The sequence below is a fragment of the Tamandua tetradactyla genome, chromosome 2 (assembly GCF_023851605.1).
Source record: "Tamandua tetradactyla isolate mTamTet1 chromosome 2, mTamTet1.pri, whole genome shotgun sequence".
NCBI lineage: Eukaryota > Metazoa > Chordata > Mammalia > Pilosa > Myrmecophagidae > Tamandua > Tamandua tetradactyla.
Window position 1 is genome coordinate 199,621,412 of NC_135328.1, and position 20,984 is coordinate 199,642,395.

Here is a 20,984-nt window from a genome sequence, read left to right on the forward strand (position 1 = left end):
TAATCCAAAACCACTACCTGAAAAAGTGTCCTATGTCAGAAACTAACAGATGTTTTCCATCAATACAAATAATCATTAGCACTCTCTGCCCAGGTCATAAGGAGAGCGTGGTTGTGCTGTAACATGGGGAATATCTGACTAAAATTTAGACTAGTGCATAGCTAAGTCTTCCTGGAAAGGGCCCATAGCTGGTGGGCTACTGCCAGCTTGTGCATTGACTCAGTCTTCCTGGGTGACCTTCATGGAGGCGTTCAGATCTACTGCCTACTTGTCTAGGGCAGGTTTCTTTGAATAATCCCTTTCTCAAAAATGGTGATTCCTATTTGGACATTTGTAGAGCCTACTTCAGTTGTGTGCTGGAAGTCCATGGACATGCGCATGCTCAGTTCAACCTGCTAAGTGGAGATGCTCAGCTATTTACACAGCTCCTTCCAGAGTGACAATAACATCTGGAAGTCTGGATTTGGTCCTTGACTAAGATCATGCCCAAAGCTTCCTATGGTCATTAATCCAACAAACTCCAGGCTGGGGAACTTGGCATTTATGTGTTCTACCATGACTACTTTCTTTGATGGTAGAAAGCCATGTTTACTCTCCTCTCCCCTGGTGTTAATTTGCACCATAACGTTTAACCTTTTTGGAGAACTTTTTTTTTCTGCCGGGAACAGTTTGCTTTTTCTGCCAATTTCACAGAATCCAGTGTTTCCAGCATGAAGAAGAGATTGGGGACAGCCATCAATTTGCTGACATTTTGTTTCCATAGGTGGCCAATGAAGTGCCATTTGATTTTGGGACAGGAGGACAGATTTTTAGGATTTGATGCTTTTTCTAGCACTTCTTGAATGTAATTCTCCCCAAAACTGTGCTGCCCATGTTCCTAGGCCTTGATTACCACCAGGTTTGGTTTTGCCAATTGCCACTGTCTGGGGCTGGATGACTGGGAGATCCTGCAGCTGCAGTGCTACTGCCTACTGCATGTACTTGCTCACTGTCCACAGGGTGAGCATGACGCCCAGCTCTGCAGTAATGCTGCTGGCTCTCCCTCCTGTTAGCTTAATGGCAGCCATTCTTACAGGTGTGAGGATATCTCATTGTGGTTTTGATTTATATTTCCCTAATAGCTAATGAAGATGAACACCTTTTCATGTGCTTTTTAGACATTTGTCTTTGCTCTTCAGAAAAATACCTATTTATATCTTTTGCCCATTTTATAAATGGGTTGTTTGTTCTTCTGTTGTTGAACTGTAGGATTTTTTTTAATATATGCTGGATATCAAACCCTTATCAGATATTCAAATATTATATCTGATAAAGTTTCCAAATATTTTCTCCCATTGAATTGACTGCCCCTTCACATTTTTGAAAAATTCCTTTGAGGTACAAAAGCATCTGATTTTGAGGCATTCCCATTTATCTATTTTTTCTTTCATTGCTTGTGCTTCGGGAGTAAGGTCTAAGAAGTTGCCTCCTATTACTAGATCTTGAAGATGTTTCCCTATATTTTCTTGTAGGATTTTTATGGTACTGTTCTTTTGGCTATGGATATCCAGTTCTCCTAGCCCCATGTATTGAAGAGCCCATTCTGACCCAATTCAGTGGATTTGGGGGCCTTGTCAAAAATCATTTGGCAGTGGATATGGGGGTCTATTTCTGAATTCTCAATTTGATTCCATTGTCTGTCTTTGGCCAATACAATTCTGTTCTGACCACTGTGGCTTTATAATAAGCTTTAAAGTCAGGAAGTGTAAGTCTTCTCACTTTGTTCTTCTTTTTTTTTTTAGGATGTTTTTAGCAATTTGAGGCCTCTTTACCTTCCAAACAAATTTAGTAACTAGAGATCCAAGATGGCGTCTTAGTAAGGTACATGCGTCTTAGTTCCTCCGACTCCAAATCAACTAATAGGGGAACAGAAACAGTACAAAACAGCTCCCGGGGCTACAGCAGGGAATGGACACACAGCGTAACCAAGTCTGGGCTGGCTAGTCTGACTGCGAAACTCAGCTGCGGTGAGTGAGATCCCCGAGCGGCGGGCGATTTCCCGAGCAGCCGCAGCTGCGGCGGTCCGAGCTAATCCCTCCCTCCTTCCAGGGCTGGCTGAGAGACTCGGAGAGACAAGCTTCCCAGCCAAGGCGGCCGGCGCCACACTTTTGCGGGCGGCTTCGAGTCCGCGACTACAAGTCTCGGATCAGAGGGCTATCCAAAGTCTGGGCTGGCAAGTCTGATTGCGAGACTTGGCTGCGGCGAGACCCCCGAGCGGCCGCAGCTGCGGCGGTCCGAGCTAATCCCTCCCTCCTTCCCGGGCCGGCTGAGAGTATCGGAGAAGTAAGTTCCCCAAGCCGAGGCAGGCGGCGCCCTTCTTTTGCGGGCGGCTTCGAGTCTCGGCTTTAAGTCCGCGGCTACGAGTCCCGGATCAGAGGGCTATCCAAAGTCTGGGCTGGCTAGACTGACTGCGAGACTCGGCTGCAGTGAGACCCCCGAGCGGCGTGCGATTTCCCGATCAGCGGCAGCTGCGGTGGTCCGAGCTACTCCCTCCCCCCTTTCCGGGCCGGCTGAGAGTATTGGAGAAGCAAGTTTCCCAAGCCGAGGCAGGTGGCACCCCTCTTTTGCGGGCGGCTTCGAGTCTCTGCTTCGAGTCCGCGGATACGAGTCTCAGATAGGAGGGCTATCCAAGCCGCGGAAGCCCCCCCCCCCCCACGGGAGGCTTCCTGGTCCGGTGGGGAATCCCCCAGGCCCGCTGCGGCCCGCAACCAGCCACAGGGTCCCCTCAAGCCGCGGCAGCTGACGCCCCCACCACGCGCGGCCCCTGAACCAACGGAGAGATTTGGATCCGAAATCCCCAGGCCACGGAGATCGGTGACTGGGGGAGACCCATTCCAAACACTTGAGACAAACGTGTGCCACGTGCGCCACGTACTGGGCAAGATAAGAAAAACAGATCCCAGAGATTTCACAGAAAAATCTTACAACCTTGCTGGGTCCAACACCCAGAGAAATCTGAATAAATGCCCAGATGCCAGCAGCAGAAGATAACTGTCCACGCTCAAAAGATTGAGAATATGGCCCAGTCAAAGGAACAACCCAATAGCTCAAATGAGACACAAGAGCTGAGACAACTAATCCTGAATATACGAACAGAAATGGAAAACCTCTTCAAAAACGAAATCGATAAATTGAGGGAGGACATGAAGAGGACATGGGCTGAACATAAAGAAGAAATAGAAAAACTGAAAAAACAAATCGCAGAACTTATGGAAGTGAAGGATAAAGTAGCAAACATAGAAAAAATAATGGATAGTTACAATGATAGATTTAAAGAGACAGAAGATAGAATTAGTGATTTGGAGGATGGAACATCTGCATTCCAAAAAGAAACAGAAACTATAGGGAAAAGAATGGAGAAATTTGAACAGGGTATCAGGGAACTCAAGGATAATATGAACCGCACAAATATACGTGTTGTGGGTGTCCCAGAAGGAGAAGAGAAGGGAAAAGGAGGAGAAAAACTAATGGAAGAAATTTTCACTGAAAATTTCCCAACTCTTATGAAAGACCTAAAATTACAGATCCAAGAAGTGCAGCGCACCCCAAAGAGATTAGACCCAAATAGGCGTTATCCAAGACACTTACTAGTTAGAATGTCAGAGGTCAATGAGAAAGAGAGGATCTTGAAAGCAGCAAGAGAAAAACAATCCATCACATACAAGGGAAACCCAATAAGACTATGTGTAGATTTCTCAGCAGAAACCATGGAAGCTAGAAGACAGTGGGATGATATATTTAAAATACTAAAAGAGAAAAACTGCCAACCAAGACTCCTATATCCAGCAAAATTATCCTTCAAAAATGAGGGAGAAATTAAAACATTCTCAGACAAAAAGTCACTGAAAGAATTCGTGACCAAGAGACCAGCTCTGCAAGAAATACTAAAGGGAGCATTAGAGTCAGATACAAAAAGACAGAAGAGAGAGATATGGAAAAGAGTGTAGAAAGAAGGAAAATCAGATATGATATATATAATACAAAAGCCAAAATGTTAGAGGAAAATATTATCCAAACAGTAATAACACTAAATGTCAATGGACTGAATTCCCCAATCAAAAGACATAGATTGGCAGAATGGATTAAAAAACAGGATCCTTCTATATGCTGTCTACAGGAAACACATCTTAGACCCAAAGATAAACATAGGTTGAAAGTGAAAGGTTGGGAAAAGATATTTCATGCAAATAACAACCAGAAAAGAGCAGGAGTGGTTATACTAATATCCAACAAATTAGACTTCAAATGTAAAGCAGTTAAAAGAGACAAAGAAGGACACTATATACTAATAAAAGGAACAATTAAACAAGAAGACATAACAATCATAAATATTTACGCACCGAACCAGAATGCCCCAAAATACGTGAGGAATACACTGCAAACACTGAAAAGGGAAATAGACTCATATACTATAATAGTTGGAGACTTCAACTCACCACTCTCATCAAGGGACAGAACATCTAGACAGAAGATCAACAAAGAAATAGAGAATCTGAATATTACTATAAATGAACTAGACTTAATAGACATTTATAGGACATTACATCCCACAACAGCAGGATACACCTTTTTCTCAAGTGCTCATGGATCATTCTCAAAAATAGACCATATGCTGGGTCACAAAGCAAGTCTTAACAAATTTAAAAAGATTGAAATCTTACACAACACTTTCTCGGACCATAAAGGAATGATGTTGGAAATCAATAATAGGCAGAGTGCCAGAAAATTCACAAATACATGGAGGCTCAACAACACACTCCTAAACAACGAGTGGGTCAAAGAAGAAATTGCTAGAGAAATTAGCAAATACCTTGAGGCGAATGAAAATGAAAACACAACATATCAAAACTTATGGGATGCAGCAAAGGCAGTGCTAAGAGGGAAATTTATTGCTCTAAATGCCTATATCAGAAAAGAAGAAAAGGCAAAAATTCAGGAATTAACTATCCATTTGGAAGAACTGGAGAAAGAACAGCAAGCTAACCCCAAAGCAAGCAAAAGGAAAGAAATAACAAAGATTAGAGCACAAATAAATGAAATTGAAAACATGAAAACAATAGAGAAAATCAATAAGGCCAGAAGTTGGTTCTATGAGAAAATCAATAAGATTGATGGGCCCTTAGCAAGATTGACAAAAAGAAGAAGAGAGAGGATGCAAATAAATAAGATCAGAAATGGAAGAGGAGACATAACTACTGACCTCACAGAAATAAAGGAGGTAATAACAGGATACTATGAACAACTTTACGCTAATAAATACAACAATTTAGAGGAAATGGACGGGTTCCTGGAAAGACATGAACAACCAACTTTGACTCAAGAAGAGATAGATGATCTCAACAAACCAATCACAAGTAAAGAAATCGAAGCAGTCATTCAAAAGCTTCCTAAAAAGAAAAGTCCAGGACCAGACGGCTTCACATGTGAATTCTATCAAACATTCCAGAAAGAATTAGTACCAACTCTCCTCAAACTCTTCAAAAAAATCGAAGTGGAGGGAAAACTACCTAACTCATTCTATGAAGCCAACATTACCCTCATACCAAAACCAGGCAAAGATATTACAAGAAAAGAAAACTACAGGCCGATCTCTCTAATGAATATTGATGCAAAAATCCTCAATAAAATTCTAGCAAATCGTATCCAACAACACATTAAAAGAATTATTCATCATGACCAAGTAGGATTCATCCCAGGTATGCAAGGATGGTTCAACATAAGAAAATCAATTAATGTAATACACCATATCAACAAATTAAAGCAGAAAAATCACATGATCATCTCAATTGATGCAGAGAAGGCATTTGACAAGATTCAACATCCTTTCCTGTTGAAAACACTTCAAAGGATAGGAATACAAGGGAACTTCCTTAAAATGATAGAGGGAATATATGAAAAACCCACAGCTAATATCATCCTTAATGGGGAAAAATTGAAAACGTTCCCCCTAAGATCAGGAACAAGACAAGGATGTCCACTATCACCACTATTATTCAACATTGTGTTGGAGGTTCTAGCCAGAGCAATTAGACAAGAAAAAGAAATACAAGGCATCAAAATTGGAAAGGAAGAAGTAAAACTATCACTGTTTGCAGACGATATGATACTATACGTCGAAAACCCGGAAAAATCCACAACAAAACTACTAGAGCTAATAAATGAGTACAGCAAAGTAGCAGGTTACAAGATCAACATTCAAAAATCTGTAGCATTTCTATACACTAGCAATGAACAAGCGGAGGGGGAAATCAAGAAACGAATCTCATTTACAATTGCAACTAAAAGAATAAAATACCTAGGAATAAATTTAACTAAAGAGACAAAAGACCTATACAAAGAAAACTACAAAAAACTGCTAAAAGAAATCACAGAAGACCTAAACAGATGGAAGGGCATACCGTGTTCATGGATTGGAAGACTAAATATAGTTAAGATGTCAATCCTACCTAAATTGATTTACAGATTCAATGCAATACCAATCAAAATCCCAACAACTTATTTTTCAGAAATAGAAAAACCAATAAGCAAATTTATCTGGAAGGGCAGGGTGCCCCGAATTGCTAAAAACATCTTGAGGAAAAAAAACGAAGCTGGAGGTCTTGCGCTGCCAGACTTTAAGGCATATTATGAAGCCACAGTGGTCAAAACAGCATGGTATTGGCATAAAGATAGATATATCGACCAATGGAATCGAATAGAGTGCTCAGATATAGACCCTCTCATCTATGGTCATTTGATCTTTGATAAGGGAGTCAAGCCAACTCACCTGGGACAGAACAGTCTCTTCAATAAATGGTGCCTAGAGAACTGGATATCCATATGCAAAAGAATGAAAGAAGACCCATCTCTCACACCCTATACAAAAGTTAACTCAAAATGGATCAAAGATCTAAACATTAGGTCTAAGACCATAGAACAGTTAGAGGAAAATGTAGGGAGATATCTTATGAATCTTACAATTGGAGGCGGTTTTATGGACCTTACACCTAAAGCAAGAGCACTGAAGAAGGAAATAAATAAATGGGAACTCCTCAAAATTAAACACTTTTGTGCATCAAAGAACTTCATCAAGAAAGTAGAAAGACAGCCTACACAATGGGAATCAATATTTGGAGACAACATATCAGATAAAGGTCTAGTATCCAGAATTTATAATGAGATTGTTCAACTCAACAACAAAAAGATAGCCAACCCAATTACAAAATGGGAAAAAGACTTGAATAGACACCTCTCAGAGGAGGAAATACAAATGGCCAAAAGACACATGAAGAGATGCTCAATGTCCCTGGCCATTAGAGAAATGCAAATCAAAACCACAATGAGATATCATCTCACACCCACCAGAATGGCCATTATCAACAAAACAGAAAATGACAAGTGCTGGAGAGGATGCGGTGAAAGAGGCACACTTATCCACTGTTGGTGGGAATGTCAAATGGTGCAACCACTGTGGAAAGCAGTTTGGCGGTTCCTCAAAAAGCTGAATATAGAATTGCCATACGACCCAGCAATACCATTGCTGGGAATCTACTCAAAGGAATTAAGGGCAAAAACTCAAACAGACATTTGCACACCAATGTTTATAGCAGCGTTATTTACAATTGCAAAGAGATGGAAACAGCCAAAATGTCCATCAACAGACGAGTGGCTAAACAAACTGTGGTATATACATACGATGGAATATTATGCAGCGTTAAGACAGGATAAACTTATGAAGCATGTAATAACATGGATGGACCTAGAAAACATTATGCTGAGTGAGTCTAGCCAAAAGCTAAAAGACAAATACTGTATGGTCCCAATGATGTGAATCGACACTCGAGAATAAACTTGGAATATGTCATTGGTAACAGAGTTCAGCAGGAGTTAGAAACAGGGTAAGATAATGGGTAATCGGAGCTGATGGAATACAGACGGTGCAATAGGACTAGATACAAAAACTCAAAAATGGACAGTACAATAATACCTAATTGTAAAGTAATCATGTTAAAATACTGAACGAAGCTGCATCCGAGCTATAGGTTTTTGTTTTGTTTTGTTTTGTTTGTTTTGTTCTTATTATTATTACTTTTATTTTTTTTCTCTATATGAACATTCTATATCTTTTTCTGTTATACTGCTAGTTCTTCTAAACCGATGCAAATGTACTAAGAAACGATGATCATGCATCTATGTGATGATGTTAAGAATTACTGATTGCATATGTAGAATGGTATGATGTCTAAAAAAAAAAAAAAAATGGTCAGCACAATACTGCCTAATTGTAATGTAATTATCTTGGAACGCTGAATGAAGCTGCATCTGATCTATAGTTTTTTTTTTGTTTGTTTGTTTTGTTTTTTTTTTCTCTTATATATTTTTGTACTTTTTATTTTTATTTGTGTTTTCTCTCTGTGTTATCACTTTATTTCTTTTTCTGTTGTAGTGCTATTTCTTTCTCTAAATCAATGCATATGTACTGAGAAATGATGACCATACACCTATGTGATGATATTAAGAATTACTGATTGCATATGTAGAATGGATTGATTTCTATTGTTGTGTTAGTTAATTTTTTTAATTAATAAAAAAAAAAATTTAGTAACTAGTTTTTCCAAGTCTGCCAAGTAGGTTGTTGGAAATTTGATTGGTGTTGCATTGAATCTGTAGATCAATTTGGTCTAAATTGACATCTTCATGACATTTAGCCTTCCTATCCATGAACATGGAATTTCTTTCCATCTATTCATGTCTTCTTTGATTTCTTTTTGTGAGGTTTTGGAGGTTTCTGTGTAGAGATCCTTGGTTATGTTTATTCCCAAATTTTTTATTCTTTTAGTTGCTATTGTGAATGGAATTTTTTTCTTGATTGTCTCCTTGGTTAGGTCATTACTAGTTTATAGAAACATTACTGATGATTTCACATTAATCTTATATCCCATCACTTTGCTGAATTTATTAGTGTAAGTAGCTTTTTTGTGGATTTCTCAGGATTTTCCAAATACAGGATCATGTCATCTGCAAATAATGAAAATTTAACTACTTCCTTTCTGATTTGGGTGTCTTTTATTTCTTTTTCTTGCCTAATTGCTATAGCTAGAACTTCTAACACAATGTTGGATAATAATGGTTTCAGTGAGCATCCTGTCTCATTCTCAGTCTTAGTGGGAAGGCTTTTAGTCTCTTGCCATTGAGTATGATGCTTTAAGTCAACCCAATTTAAGGTATTTGTTTTAGCAGCCAGGAAACTAAAACAGTTGATAATTTTTTTTCTTTCAGTATTTTAAATATATCATCCAACAACCTTTTTGCCTGCATGGTTTCTGATGAGAAACAAGCACTTAATCTTATTGAGGATCCCTTGTATATGTTGCATGGCTTCTCTTTTGAGGCTTTCAGGGGTCCCTTTATCTTTGGCTTTTGACAGTATGATTATGATGTGTCTCATTGTAGCCATCTTTGAGCTTATCCTGTTCAGAGTTCATTGAGTTTCTGGGTTGTATATTTAAATCTTTAGTTAAATTTGAGAAGTTTTCAGCCATTGTTTCTTTTGAATATTTTTTCTGCTTCTTTCTCTCTTTCCTCTCCTTCTGGGACACTTGTCATGTATATATTGTACGCTCTATGGTGTCTCACAGTTCCCTCAGGTTCTGTTCACTTTTTTTAATACTTCATTTTTCTGCTCCTCAGACTGATTAATTTCAATCATCCCAGAGAAAATTCACTGATTCTTTCTTCTGCCAATCTGCTATTGATCCCTTCTAGGGAATTTAAACTTTCAGTTATTGTGGTCTTCAGCTCCAGTGCCTCTGTTTGGTTCTTTTTATGGTTTCTGTATATTCATTTAAATTCTATATTTGTTCATCTGTCATTATCCTGATTTCCTTTAGCTCTTTGTCCATGTTTTCTTTTAGCTTTCTGAGTACATTCATGAAAAAATTTTTAAAAGTTTCTGTCTGATATGTCTAATGTCTTGTCTTTCTTGCTGTTGATTCCTAATGCTTTATCTTTTGCATGGGCCATCATTTCCTGTTTCTTTGCATGTCGTGTAATCTTTTTATATTTTAATAAGCATTTTAATATTTTAATGTTTTATCTCTGGAATTTAGTCACTGAGATGTCTGTTCTCTAAGCTTATAGGAAGCTGGTGTTATGACTGAAATTTCCTTGAATGCCAGGAGTTAACAACAACAACAACAAAAAAAACCAAACCACCTTTCCTAGTCCTTGCATATTGGCCTGTGTCAGAGGTCTCCTTCAGAGCTTAGCTGGCCTAACGATGACTCTAAAGAACAGCCTGAGACAAAAGCATAGGGACCTCCAGGTCTTTTCTGAGTATTCATCTTATTATCAGTATGACTGTGGGGGCTTAGAAGCTCCTGTTTACAGGAATCTGGATCCAAATGTCTCTTTTTGCCCATGTTTCAGTTTGCTAAAGCTGCCGAAATGCAATATACCAGAAATGAGTTGGCTTCTTTTTTTTTAATCATCACAATCAACTTTTTTTTATTTTATTTTTTGTGAAAAATGACATATATACAAAAAAGAAACAAGTTTCAAAGCACATCCCCACAATTAGTTTTAGAACAGCTTTCAGAATTTGTTTTGGGTTACAATTCTACAATATTAGGTTTTTATTTTTAGCTGTTCTAAGATACTGGAAACCAAAAGAAATATCAATATAATGATTCAGCAATCATACTCATTTGTTAAACCCTATCTTCTCTGTATAACTCACCATGACCTAGATCTTTCTCCCTCTTTTAAGGAGTATTTGGGCTATACCCATTTTAACTTTTTCATGTTGGAAGGGGCTATTGATAATATGGGTTAGGGGGTTGGAGGTAGCTGATGTTCTGGAGAGGCTGGCCCCTCCGCATTTCAAGACTTATCTGGTCCACAGACCCATGTGAAGGTTGTAGGTTTCTGGAAAGTTACCCTAGTGCATGGAACCTTTGTAGATTTTTTATATAGCACCTTATGTGTTCTTTAGGGTTGGCAGAAAAGGTTTTGGTTGGGGTTTGGCAAGCTATGATAGATAGCAATGTCTAAGTGAAGCTTGCTTAAGAGTGACCTCCAGAGTAGCCTCTCAACTCTATTTGAAATCTCTTAGCCACTGATACCTTATTTGTTACACTTCTTTCCCCCTTTTTTGTCAGGATAGCATTATTGATCCCATGGTGCCGGGGTAAAGCTTATCCCTGGGAGTCATCTCCCATGCTACCAGGGAGATTTTCACCCCTGGGTGTCATGTCCCATGTAGGGGGAGGGCAATTATTTCACTTGCAGAGTTGGGTTTAGAGAGAAAGAGGCCACATCTGAGCAACAAAAAAAGATCCTTCCAGAAGAAACTCTTAGGCATCCCTATAGGTAGGCTAAGCTTCTCCACTTCATACAGAAACTTCACAAGAGCAAGCCTCAAGATCAAGGGCTTGGCTTATTGATTGGGGTGTCCCTAATGTTTGACACAGTATTGGGATTTCTATGTTGGTAAAGTTTAATAGTTACATATTTTCTCTCCCATCTCTCAAGGAATTTCTAATACTTTTTGATTATCTGCCTAATATACCTTGGACTGTCCAGGTATTATATTACTCTATACAGTATTAAAAGCCCTCAGTCTTATATTGGGCTCCCTGTGTTTGGATTGTTTAAATGATCTATCCAGACAGGCTGAGTTAGATTATATGCTACAGAAAATTTAGGTTCTGGACAAATAAACTTTTCTTCCTTGGATCTCAAAGAGTAGATGAAGTTCTAAAATACAGACAATGTCTTCCTTACCCCTGTATGGGTTGACTTTAACAATGGGGATTTATTAAGTTACACGTTACAATTCTGAGGCCAGGGAAATGTCCAAAGTAAGACATTATCAAGAAAATACTTCACTGAAGAAAGGCCAGTGGCATCTGGGGTTCCTCTGTCACCTGGGATGGTGCATGGTGATGTCTGCTGGTCCTTCTCTCTAAAATGTCTCTAGGCTTCTGTGGGTCCTTGCTTGTTTCTCTCAGGGCATTTCTGTCTAAGCTCTCCCTCTTCCTAAGCCCCAGTAAAGGATTAAGACCCACCTTGAATTGCATGAGTTGCATCTCTACGGAAACAGCCTAGTCAAAAGGTCCTACCTGCAACAGGTCTGTCTCCACAAGAATGGATTAAAAGAACATAGGCTTTTCTGAAGTATTTAAGAGATTCAAACCAGCACACCCCAGAAAACAGTCTTACTCCTGGTCTTCAGTACTATGTTATATGTCCTAAAGCCAGTAATCCTTTGCCCCACATGGCTGCAATTTGATTGCTTTCTTATCGTATATTGGCTACCCTGCCAGCTGCTTCTGTATGCTGGGTATGTACTGGGATTTTAAATTTGAGACAAGTGTCTCATGCCTTCAGGCTGCTATTAGACAGATTCGTACAGATCTTCATGCATCCTGGTATATACATAAGGGTTGCTCTGCTTCCTCTGGAATCAGGAACAGCAATCTGCACTGGGAATGCAGTCTGGCTCTACACCAAGCTGGGGACTGTGTAGGTAAAGGGCTAGCAAAGCCTCCACAGGACTTTCCTGTCATTTTTAAGTGTGCCTTTTTCTTGATTTCACATTCACCGAGTTACTGCTAGCCTCGTATTGTTTTCTGAGCTTGCAAAAAAATGATTCTGTCTGGTTTTGCTTGTTTAAAACTTACGTGTGGAGACAAATCACTGGATCTCCTTACTCTGCCATTTTGGTGACCCAGAGACTCCCTTTTAACAAACATCAAACCAAAACTGTCATTTTTCTCTCCAAGAAATTGGATGCTGGGTGGAGACCCAGGAAATGTTTGTTGACTGATACATGAGCAGATGCCAATATCACCGCAACGTGTGGTTGTAGAATAATGAAAATCTTGGTTGGTTTTTGTCCCCAGTTCCTTTGGAGTTAATCTCTGCATCTTTGGAATTTCTTATAATCAGAGACCGTTTGTTCTTCATGGTGGGCCCAAGGCCACACTTGAGAGTTGCAGAGTGTGGCTAACCTCACCTGCAGCCTTTGGGTAAAGGTGAACCCACCAGAAAGATCAACCACTTCTATCAGCAACCTGTGAGAATGACATTAGCAGAATTTATATTTTAATTAGTTTTCATGGAAGAACCAGGATAAAATTTATGGATTTTAAGAGCAGAAGTCAATGAAATATAAAGAAAAACACCCCCCCCCAAAATGATTAAATCAAAATCTTTTTTTTTTTTTTTGAGAAGAGCAATAGAATCAGGTAAGCCTTTTGCCAGATTGATAAGGAAAAAAGAGAACAGATGTAAACTACCAATATCTGGAAAGAGGAAGGGAACATTACTACAGATCCTACAGACATTGAAAGGATAATAAGGGAATATTATGAGCCATTTTATGCCAATAAATTAGGTGCCAACGACTTAGATGAAATGGACAAATTATTTGAAATACACAAAGTACCAAAGTTTATTCAAGAAGCAATAGATACTCTGAGTAGCCCTGTATCTATTAAAGAAATTAAATTTGTAGTTGAAATTTTCTCACAAAGAAAACTCCAAGATCAGATGGTTTCACAGGTGAAATTTAAGAATAAAGAATGCTGACTCTACTCAAACTCTTCCAGAAAACTGAAGAGAACACTAACTCATTTTTTGAGGCCAGCATTATCATGATACCAAAACCAGAAAAAAACATTACAGGGAAACTACAGACCAATGCCCATAACGAAACTAGATGCAAAAACTCTTGACAAAATTTTTACAAATCTAATCTAACAACATATAAGAAGGATAATGCTTATCTCAGGAATGCAAGCATTAACATTTGAATCAATATAATTTACCACCTTAAAGACTAAAAACAGCAACAATCAAATGATCATTTAAATAGGTATAGAAAAATATATGACAAAATACAAATTCTATTTATGATAAAAACTCTGATAAGGATATCAGCTCTCATCACATTTAACATTGTACCAGAGGTTCTAATCAGTGCAACAAAGCAAGAAAAAGAAATTGTAAAAAGGCATATAGATTGGAAAGGAATAAGTAAAAGTGTCTATTCACAGAGGACAAGATCCTTTTGTAGAAAATTTGGAAGAATCTACAAAACAGCTATTAGAACTAAAAAATGAGTATAGCAAAATAGCAGAGTAAAGGTAAATATGTCAATATACAAAAATCAATTGCATTCCTATACACTAGCAATGCCCTATTGGAAATTTGAAATAAACCACAGTAACAATGCCATTGGTAATGGTATGAAAACTGTTAAATACTTAGAGGTATAAATTTGACAAAAATGTGCAGGACTTGAACACTGAAGTCGACAAAACATTGCTAAGAGAAATAAAAAAAAACTTAATAGATGGAGATATACTGTGTTTAAGAATTGAAAGACTCAATATTAAGGTGTTAATTCTCCTCTAATTAATCTATAGATGCAATGTAATCCCAATAAAAACCTTGCAAATCTTTATCATTCCCAGACCAACAATCACCTGGGTTTAAAATTACAGAGGTAGTAAAGCAGTAAAAGTGGCATAGAGTTCCAGGTTAGATAGACCTGCATTTAATCCCATCTCTGTCTCTTCCTGGCTGCATGCCCTTGAGCAAGTTATTTAACCTTTCACTATTTAGGTTTCCATATCTTATAGGTTGGAAGCCTTAAGCTTCTGAGAAAATAAACTTACTAAGAAAACCTTTCATAGTGACTTAGATAGAGCTCAGGGCACTCCCTAGGGTTTTCAAGAATGCTGTTGGTTGGGGAATGGCATACTGTGGTAGTTTGAAATATCTGGCTAAAACCTGCGAAAGAGTAACCTCCAGATTGACCCCTCAACTCTATTTGAAATCTCATAACCACGGAAGCTTTATTTTATTCCATTTCTTCTCCCCCTTTTGGTCATTCTCAATGCCACAATGCCAGGGCCAGGCTCATCCCTGGGCACGTAAAACAACCCAATTAAAAAAAAGAGAGAGGCAAAAGTTTGAACAGATACTTGCACAAAGATATACAGAAATAGCCAGTAAGCACATGAAAAGATGCTCAATATCATTACTCATTAGAGAAATGCAAATTAAAACCTCAAAGAAAAACCACTTCACATCCACTGGAATGACTAAAATTAAACAGACTAACAATACCAAAGGTTGGCAAGAATGTTAAGCAGATAGTAATTTCATACAATTCTGGTGGGAGTGTGAAATGGCACAACTTCTTTGGAAAACAGTTTGGGAATTTTTTTTTAAACGTATACTTACCTTGTGACCCAGCAAGGCCACTTCTAGGTATTTACTCAAGAGGAGTAAAGACATATGTTCACACAAAGATTCGTACATGAATATTTATGACAAATCTGTTCCTATTAGGCAAAAACCGTACACGATCCAAACGTCCATCAACTGATGAATAGATGAAACATTCTGTGGCAAATATATTCAATGAAATACTACTCAGCAACAAAAGGGAATGCACTACTGATGCATGAAACAAACACGGATGAACCTTCACACACCTTACGCTGAGCAAAAAAAGCCAGGTATAGAAGAGTAAGTAGTATATGATTCCATTTACATCAAATTCTAGGACCCCTCCATTTATATCAAACTCATGAAAAACTTCACAGAGTAGTGGCTGCTGGCACTGGGGGAGAGTGAGAAGGGTCGTGCAGGAATTTTCTGGAAGTAGAAATGTTTTATATCTTGATAATGGTATGGGTTTTCACAGGTAATACATGGTTGTTGAAACATTCAAATGTACACTTAAAATCTACACATTTGGTTGTATGCAAATTAATTCCAATATAGTTCACCCAAATATACATACAGAATACCTTCACAGTCTTATCAGTTCCTGTTGGAGTTTAGGAAGGGAACTCTCCACTATATGAGTAAACTCAGAATAGCACTAGTCAGAGCTAACAGCCCAGAGGCAGCTCAGCGGCAACCCCAGAAGGATAGCTGAGAACTCAGTCTTCTTCTCCTTTCAAAAGGCCTGGCTGTGACCTATGCCAGGGGCCATTCCCAGGGCCTTTCTTATGGAAGACTGATCCCGCTGGGAAGGGCTCCTCTACTGAGACACAAAGTAGTTGACTCTGCAATTAGAGATACGGGGTTACAATCCTAGTGGTAGGCTTCCTTCAGAACTGTGTGACCTTGGATCAATCACTTTATATCTCTGAGGCTCAGTGTTCCAGAAGAGCAGGGAATCAATTGCAGGGAGTCTTTGTGTCTTTTGTGCCTGGAACATAGGAGGCTGCCATAAGTGACTGCACAGTGTTGGCAGGGGAGGACCGATGTGTATGTTTAGGAAGTACTTGGCACAATGTTTCTTAACATTTTGGGGGTCATGGACCCCTTTGAGAATCTGATGAAAATCTGTACCATCTAATCCCAGAAAAATGCACATTTATAACCATTTTGCATAGAATTTCCTCATTCCTAGGAAACCCAATGGACCTTAGCTTAAGATCCCCTGATGCTGGAGGGTCTTGCTCAGCTCTTAAGGTACTATCAAGTGTTCTTATATTTCAGCCACCATTTGTCTGCACCTAATCCTCAGAGCCTTTACTCTCATTGTTTCTTTTAATCCTCCTCACAGTCCTCTGAGGACTGCTTTACAGTTGAGGAAAATGAGGCTCAGGAGACCAAGTAACTTGTCTAAGATCACACAGCTAGTGATGGCCAGTATCGAGAGCTCACCAAACCTGAGGCTTCTGATTCCAGCCCCTCATTCATTACAGTGGGACTCAAGTCCCTTCAGAGATGCTCTCTGAAGCCCACACAAATGGCTCCATAATAACAGATGGAGTGACTTGGTCCAAATTCTGGCTTGGTAGGATGATTCTGCAATGCAGGGTGACCCCCCTCCCAGCTCACACCCAACTCAGACATGTGTCATCCTCCACCCCCACCCTCCACCCTACTCTATTTCTCAACGTGGCTTGGAGGATAGGGGTGGAGCAGAAGAAGGGAAGAGACGCAGAGGAAATTACTTATAAAAAGAAGTTTCATATTGAGTCACAAACATGAGTTATAACTCAGAAGAGATTCTGGGGGAGGAAAGGAAGAGAGACAGAAGGTCCTCCATGAGAGGCTGCCCTTTGCTCCCCACAGTGAGGATACTTAGATGAGCAGAGTTCCCTCCAGGCTCTGGATGTGCTTCCCTCTACCACTTAAAATCGGGTGGGGTGGGGTGCAGAAAGACACAGAGACAGAGAGTGAAAAAAATAGAGAAGGCAGAGACAGAGAGAGGGAAGTGAGAGAGAGAGGGAGGAAGAGAGAGAGAAAAGAGAGAGGTTGGAGTCTGCTCTGTGAGGAGGGAGGGCATGGTAGCCAATGTGCCTTAAGCACTTAAGATACCCAAAATAGGCTCTGCAATACATGCTTTTCATGCATTTCCTTGTTTCATCTTCACCAGAGTGGAGACTGCAATTAACCTCCACTCTAAAGATGGGGAAATCAAGGCAGAGAGGTTAAATGATTTGTCCAAGGCAAGTGACTTCTCACTGCCTTCATGGATGAGCTGGGCAGGGGTCGAGGCAGGAGAGAACAGTAGAGTTCACAGCAAGGCCCGGTGGGGTGATGGCTCACAAAGCCTTCCTGCTCACCTCGCTGAGTCTTTTTCTGTTCTTGGCACAGCCTTAGTATCACCCTTTCCCCTGCCACCTGCAGTTATCTTCAATGGCAGTAGTGAGTATTTGTTTAGGTTTCCCTTACTGCTACTCTTTTTTTATTATTATTATTCTTGCTGCTACTCTTGAGTCATTTCTCCCTCAAGACCCCTGGAGTTAGTGGGAATCCCCCAAGAAATGGAAGCTACTCAAAAGCCCTCAATTCAAAGCTGGAGGAACTTTCCATCAGTATAGTGGCCTTGTGATGTGGTGAGTTCTCTGTCATTGGTGGTATTCGAGTAGAAACTGGATACCCATCAGTGGGGGATTCCTGTACCGGGTGAAGTTTGGGTATAAAGCTTTAGTGTTCTTCTGACCTTAAGATTTCAGGAGTCATTGTGGGATGAAATTCAGCCCACACATCAAGGTGGAATCATGGAACATGTAAATGCCTTAGAGTTAGATAGACCTGGATTCAAAACCTGGCTCAGCCACCCCCTTGCTGGGGGACTATGGGCAAGTTACCTCCCTTAGCCTCAATTCCCTTGCCACAAAATGGAAATTATCATACCTGCCTCATGATATTGCTTTGAGAATTAGGGATGGTATATGTATGGTGTGCAAAGGGAGCTCAACAAATTGGGTCTATTATTCTTGCCATTAAATGAAAAGCCCAGTCATGGATTGGCAGGTTCTTCAGTGGCCTTTTATTACAGGGTTGGGTAAAGGAATAAAATCCACATCAAATGTTTGGATATTTAGCTTCCATAGGAGGCAGTCTTTTCTCTGAGGGTGCCTGTCTCTGAAATAATCAAGGAAAACAATATGATTTCATATAAAATGGATAAAGTGTAAGAAACGTGGATTTTGTTGACTGTGCCAACAGTGAAGAATCTGAGTCTCCAACCCAAAGTGGATATGTGAGGTCATCTAAACAGTCCCTTACTGGGCAAAGGAATCCCCCCTAAGACCTTGATAAAAGGTCATTATATCTCTGTGTCTGCACTCTAGGTGATGGGAAACTCATTTCTTATGAGACTCTCCATAGGAAACTCCCCAAGTTTCCCAGCTTGTTTCCATTGTTTGCCAGCTGAGAAACAGAATTTCTAACAACTGCTTCCTCTAATTGAGACCAGACCCCAATATTATAGGAACCTTTATGACCACATGGCTGGCTGAGGGAAAGGGTGATAACCAGGCACACCTCTGGAACATGTTAGTAGGTCTTGTGTATTCTCGGAAGCAGAGAGGTGGGACAGCATGCTGGTTACAAGTGAGTTTCAGAATCACACAGACCTCGACTTAAGTTTTGCTCTACCACTTAGCAAGGTGACCTAGGGCATGTTACAACCTCCTTGAGCCTAGTTTTCTCATGTGTGAAATGGGATTAATCATATCTTCCTCACATGAAGATCAAATGAAATAGTGCATGGAAAGCACTTGGAGCCCAGCACTGATACCTAGAGAGCATTTTCTTAATAGATAGGATCTGATTTCTCACAGGAGGGATAACACACAGGAAGGGAGCTCATTATTTGGACATTAAAGGGAAGAGTGATCCTGGTTAACAATTTGTTTCCCCAAGCCGAGTTATTTCTATTAGTGGGTTTTGCTTAAAGAATTGACATTCACAGGGAAATTCCTGTTGGAGATGCTAGTTGCCAAAATTGTCTCTGGAGTCCAGTGAGTTCTTGGTGGGGGTAGGGGGATATCCTAACCTCATGGAAACCAAAACAAGATTAATTGTACAAGCAGCACTTTTTCCCTTTCTAACATATATATACACACACTCTCCTATGATCTTCAGGTAAGGCTGTGAGATGGCCAGGAATTATTTTTCTCATTTGGCATGTGAGGAAACTAAGGATCAGAGAATCAAAATGGTTGAGTTTGGGGGTTTAGCTGCTGAGTAAGCATGCATGGGCTCCCACCTCACCCACCCACCCACCACCGTTTCTTGGTACTTGATCTTTCTTCCAGTGCCTGGGACTGGACATCAGTACCAGCTTCCTCCTCTTCAGATGCCTTTCCAGGCTCCAGTCTGTGGGTATGGTTTGTTGTGCTTCCCCCACCTTCGTGTCCACTGTTCCTGTATTCTCATTCATTCACCCTGTCCAGATACGCTAGCTGAGGACCAGCTGTGTGTCAGGTCTGGATCTAGATACTTGTGGTACAGACATGACAAGACACAGCCCACCTCCTCTAGTTCAGACTGCTGAGAAGAGAACATATCATCACTTCTTTCTAAAACAGTGTGGTGTACAAAGAAACGGGGTATGGAATATTTGGGGATCCCAAAGGAGGGCCACCCAACTCAGTTTGGGGTGCCCTGTGAAGCTTCCAGGAGATGTCATTTAAGTTGTCCTAAAGGATGAATAGATTTCCAGGCACATATAGCAGTGGTATCCAGTGGTCATTCTAGCATGGCAAGTTCAGGGACTGAGCAATTTGGGGACAATTGATGACTGCTGATTCTGGGGCCCTGGCAGGGGCCCAGATCATGCAGGATCCTGACTGTTGGGCTAGAATGCCTGGGCTCTATTTTGTGGGTAGTGAGGAGCTACTTCAGGGGAGATGCTGGGTCAGATATTTGATTCTAACTGGAGGACGCTGGGGACATGAAACACTGGGAGGAACCAGTAAGGCAGCTGTTGGAAAGACCAAAATTTGAGGAGGGCAGGGAGGATGGAGAGGACATGAATCTCCAAAGATATTTAGGAGACAGAATTAATGGGGCCAAGATGCAACCTAGATGCGTTGAGTGAGGGAAAGGAGTCACTCAAGATTCCAGATGGGATGATGGCCCAAAGGTAAGAAACCCTGCGTGATGGGTGGGACTAGAAATGTTGGTTTCACTGCACAGATAGGGAAACTAAGTCTCAGGGAAGGAGAACACACAGGTCAGGGGGTCAGAACTGTCTCTATCAGCGGGTGATCAGGAGGACTTCTTAGCCATGGGAGATCCCAACATATCCTTTCCAGCTCTCATGGGGAGGCTGGTAGGATTAGAACCTGCATGACCAGTCCAGATCTGAAGCTGAACCGCTACTGATTAGAATGTCCTTTTGTGGTAACTGTCCTTTTCACTTCTGCAGGCCTTGGCCTTCTTATATATAAAATAGGAAGGTGAGAAGTAACAGAAGCAAAGGCCCTGGCAGGTCCTCCCTTGCTGGCTGTTCTGTCTCTTTTGCCGGCTCTTTCTCCTCCACCTCCTAACTGATGGTATGTCCTAGGGCTCAGCCACAGGACACCTCTTCTCTGCACTCAGTTCCTAGACCAGGACTTCTCAAATTCAGTGTGCAATGTGGGAATCTTGGATTTTATGCGCAATTGTTCAGTAAACCCACAACTTCTCTAATA

The 20,984-nt window shown here is 40.4% G+C and overlaps 1 pseudogene; it reads right to left on the reverse strand.

Annotated features, from left to right (window-relative positions):
- Window positions 1-264: 264 nt before the first annotated feature.
- Window positions 265-1,067, reverse strand: LOC143658508 (pyridoxal phosphate homeostasis protein pseudogene; annotated as a pseudogene).
- Between the last annotated feature and the right edge of the window lie 19,917 nt (window positions 1,068-20,984).